Raw genomic sequence first — 4,980 nt, 5'->3', positions numbered from 1 at the left:
CCACTTGCACCCTATAGCTTTCTCTCCTTCAGGAAGTTCCACTAGATCCCACGTTTGGTTCTTATGCAACGACTCCATCTCCTCTGCCATAGCACCCGTCCACCTGTCCTTTTCAGAGCTATGTATTGCCTCCTGAAAAGATGTAGGGTCCCGCTACTAGTGGTAAGTGCATAAGATACCAAGTCTTCGAATCCGTATCTAGTGGGTGGTTTTACGACTCGTCTCGTTCTACCACTAGCTATAGTGCGATGCTCCATGTGCTCTGAGCTAGAATCATCGAAGTCATGAGTCTCTAGCTCCACCTGCACAATATCTTTCTCTTTGTTGCTTTGTGGTGTTTCCTTTCCTTCTTCCTGAGTACGTTGTAACATAGCTTTCTCGTCAAACACCACATCTCTGCTGATCACCACCTTGTTTGCCTTAGGATCCCAAAGCTTGAAGCCTTTAACTCCTTTCTGATAGCCCAGAAAAATGCATTGCTTTGACTTTGCATCCAGCTTTGATCTTTCCTCACTAGATATGTGCATATAGGCTGGACATCCAAAACCTCGAAGATGAGAGTATTCTACTTGATTCCCTGTCCATACTTCCTCTGATACTTTGCCTTCTAGTGCTGCCCTTGGTGATCTATTAATGAGATAACATGCCATGTTAACTGCTTCCGCCCAGAAATTCTTTGCAAGCCCTGCATTCAGCCTGAGACATCTTGCCTTCTCAATGATTGTCCTGTTCAACCTTTCCGCTACCCCATTCTGCTGAGGTGTCCTGTGAACCGAGAAGTGCCTCATTATCCCATGTTGCTCACAGAATTCCTGAAACTTTGAATCTGTGTACTCAGTCCCATTATCTGACCTAAGGCATTTGATCTTCCTTCCGGTCTGGTTCTCTACTTCAGTTTTCCACAATTTAAACTTTGCAAAAGTTTCTGACTTGTGACGCATAAAGTATACCCATACCTTTCGTGAGAAATCATCAGTAAAACTCACAAAATACAAGTGCCCTCCACGTGATGCTACACTGGCCGGTCCCCAGAGATCCGTATGTACGTAGTCCAGAATCCCCTCCGTCTTGTTTGTTGCCGTCTTAAATTGCACTTTGCTCTGTTTCCCAAGAACACAGAATTTGCAGAATTCAAGCTTGCACGTTTTGACACCCTTCAACAAATCTCTCTTGTGAAGTTCTAGCATCCCACGTTCACCCATATGCCCTAGCCGCATATGCCACAAGACAGTACTATCTGATTCAGACTCCACCGAGGTGACTCCACCTACGACTGTAGTCCCTATCAACTTGTAGATGTTTCCTGCTACCTTTTGTCCTTTCATTACCGTCAGAGCTCCCTTGCTGACTTTCATCACCCCGCTCACTGATTTGTAATTACAACCAATACCATCCAGTGTGCCTAGTGAGATCAAGTTCTTCCTTAGCTCTGGTATATATCTGACATCACATAAAGTTCTGATCACACTATCAAACATCTTGATTCTGACATTCCCTATGCCGATAACCTTGCATGATGCATCGTTTCCCATCAACACTGAACCAGAATCCACTGCCCTATAGGTGTCAAACCAATCCTTGTTTGGAGTCATGTGATATGAACATGCAGAGTCTAAAATCCATGCATCTGATAGCATATCTCCATCACCGCTTTCTAAATTTTCTTCTTCAACTATGTTTGCAAACTTTGCCGAACTACTTTTGTTCTTTGCAACATATTTCTTTATCTCTGGACAATTTCTCTTGATATGACCTTTACCTCCACATTTGTAGCACGTGATCACCTTCTTCCTTCTCGACTTAGAACGAGTCTTGTTGTTGTTGTCATATCCATGTCGAGATTTGCTCCTACCACGCTCTTGGTTGCTATTTACCACAAGTCCTTCTCCTTGAGAAATTTCATCGCTTGTTTTCTTCCTTTGGTGAAAACCTAGCAACGCACTTGTGATCTCCTCCAATTTGAGAGTTTCCTTACCCCACATCAAAGTAATAACCAAATTCTCGTACGTAGGAGATGAAGGTAGAGAATTCAACAACATCAGCGCCTTGTCTTCGTCTTCGATCTTCACATCAATCCGCTTCAGATCACTTACAATCTGGTTGAATACGTTGATGTGCTGGCTCAGATCGGTTCCTTCTGTCATCTTCAGCCCGAATAATTTCTGCTTGAGATACAGCTTGTTTGTCAATGATTTTGACATGTACCAGCTTTCCAGCTTTTGCCAAACTGTCACCGGTGACTCCTCGTCCATGACATGGTACATCACGTCATCCGTAAGACAAAGCCTAATTGTTGCTACTGCCTTCGCCTGAAGTTCTTCCCAATCTGATTTCTCCATGCTTTCCGGTTTTCTTTCTCCTAGCGCCTTCACCATGCCTTGTTGCACCAACAAGTCCTTGACCCTTCTCTGCCATAATCCAAAGTTTCCGGTTCCGTCAAACTTCACCATATCAAACTTCGCAGAAGTCGTCCCCGACATGTTGAAGAAATCTGCCAAAAACCTGGAGCTCTGATACCAATTATTGTGCAAAGAGAGGGCAATACCTCTCAACCTTTCTGAACCGCGGAAGAAGAGGAAGAGAGAAAAGAGATCGCGCGAAACAACAAGACAAAGACGCACAAAAGAGAGCAAACACCAGGAAGGAGAAGAAGAAGAGAAAGAAAAAGAGTTACCGTGGTTCGGCGACTTGCCTACTCCACAAAACGGCCGAAGCTTTATTAGAATTCTCTTCTACACAAGAGAATCACATCTAATGATTCTTGTGTTGTCTGATCTACAATGGGTTTACAATGATCCCTATAAATACTGCTAAACCCCCCAGACCCGGTAAAATCGTAACAGAATTTGTTATGAAAAACATAACAAAATTCTGTTATATAAAATCTTAACAGAATTTTATTACAAAAAATCTTAACAGATTTTTCTTCCATGATATCCCTTCATCCAAATATGAGCCACTCGTCAACACATATCCCATAAGATGTAAATCATATTATACTAGTCTTGGGCGATTAGCCAAAGCTAACTCAAGATGAATTATAATATGGATTTTATAAGATGGGAAAACGAACAAACAGTGTTGTTCACCTAAGGATACAAGAGTTACATAGGATGTAATTGGTAAATGTTGTCTACCTAAGTTATACTAAGTCTTAGGCGATTAGCCAAAGCTAACTCAAGATAAGTTATAATATGGATCTTGTCCAATTGGTACACGTTACCTACCTATTTTATACAAGTCTTGGGCGATTAGCCAAAGCTAACTCAAGATAAAGTATAATATGGATCTTGTCCCACTAGAATGTCTTTGCTTTTGAGCTTAGAGCTAGTAGTGACTTGCTTCTATCAAGCTTTAGAATTTAGTGGGAGAATCATTTAATTAAAGGCCTAATTAAATGATCTGAGTATGATACTTCTCTGCATTTTATTGTTGTAGACCACCATGTCATCTAGTAAGTAGAAGACACTATCTCTGCGATCTGTCCTTGATAAGAATAAGCTCAATGGAGCTAATTTCTAGACTGGTATAGAAACCTAAGAATAGTTCTCAAGAGAGAAAGAAAACTGTACGTCCTAGAGCAGCCTATTCCTGAAGTGCCCCTTGCTACTACCACTAGAGCTGATAGGGATGCTTACAAGCATCAAGATGATGCTTTAGATGTATCATACCTTATGCTCGCCATCATGAACTCTGAGCTTCAGAAGCAACATGAGAACATGGATGCTTATGATATGGTTGAACACCTTAGAAAACTATATCAAGGACAAGCAAGGCATGAGAGATTTGAGATCTCTAAAGTACTATTTCAATGCAAAATGCAAGACGGAAGTCTCGTAGGGCCATATATGCTCAAAATGATCAAGAATGTGGAGAACTACAAAGGTTGGGATTCCCACTATACCAAGAATTGGCCACTGATCTTATCTTGCAATCATTGCCCAATAGCTATAGTCAATTTGTCATGAACTGCAACATGAATGAAATTGATAAACCACTACCTAAGATATTGAGCATGTTGAGAACTGCTGAACTCAACCTTAAGAAGGCAAAGCCAAGTATCATTTTGATGGTATCTAAGGGCAAAGGCAAGTGGAAGCCTAAAGGTAAGGTTAAGACCCAAGCCAAAGGAAAGGGTAAGATTCATGCACTGAAACCCAAAGGTGGGGTTGCTAAGGAAGGAACCTACTTCCACTGTGGTGAGACAGGACGCTGGAAGAGGAACTGTAAGGTATACCTAGAGGAACTGAAAAATGAAGAGAAGTGAGACTTCTGCCTCAGGTATATATGTTATAGAAATCAATCTATCTATTTCTTCTTCATGGGTATTAGATACCGGATGTGCGTCTTGTTAGTTAGAGCCCTAGAGCCAATCATTTGATGATTGTACGGACTCATGTATATCATATTCTTGTATATTAATAAAGGCATTTGTTTGGTTATTATACTTATTTATATTAGTGCCAAATAGACTAAGTATAATAGCGTCCTTGAGTAGAAGGTTCATACCTATATCAATCGATTAGTTGAATCGATAGTGAGATGATATAGGGAACACTACTCTAAATCATTCCTAGTCGAGTATTAGCATTCAGGGACAATGTTAATACAATAAGACTAGCATGTAGGTCAGCTCGATGACTTGATCTCACAAGTCATGGATATAGAGATATCAAGCTGACACATGGGTATGCATTAGAGAATGTATACTGAATGACCCGCCATGAGAAAGTATCATGGATCGTTATATGAGTGTCATATACTTTCTCATGTGGCTATTAGTATGACTATTAGTCCTTAGACCTGAAGTCACCATGGATCCCTACATAAGGAGTTATGTACTTTGGTTTCGTCAAACGTCACCCGTAACTAGGTGGACTATAAAGGCGATTACTGGGTATATAACGAATTATGTAGAGGGATGTGAGTGATGTAGATGGGATCTATCCCTCCCATATGACGGGAGCAACATCGGTATTC

This window comes from Zingiber officinale, chromosome 1A (assembly GCF_018446385.1).
Source record: "Zingiber officinale cultivar Zhangliang chromosome 1A, Zo_v1.1, whole genome shotgun sequence".
Lineage (NCBI taxonomy): Eukaryota > Viridiplantae > Streptophyta > Magnoliopsida > Zingiberales > Zingiberaceae > Zingiber > Zingiber officinale.
This window is presented reverse-complemented; position numbering follows the sequence as displayed.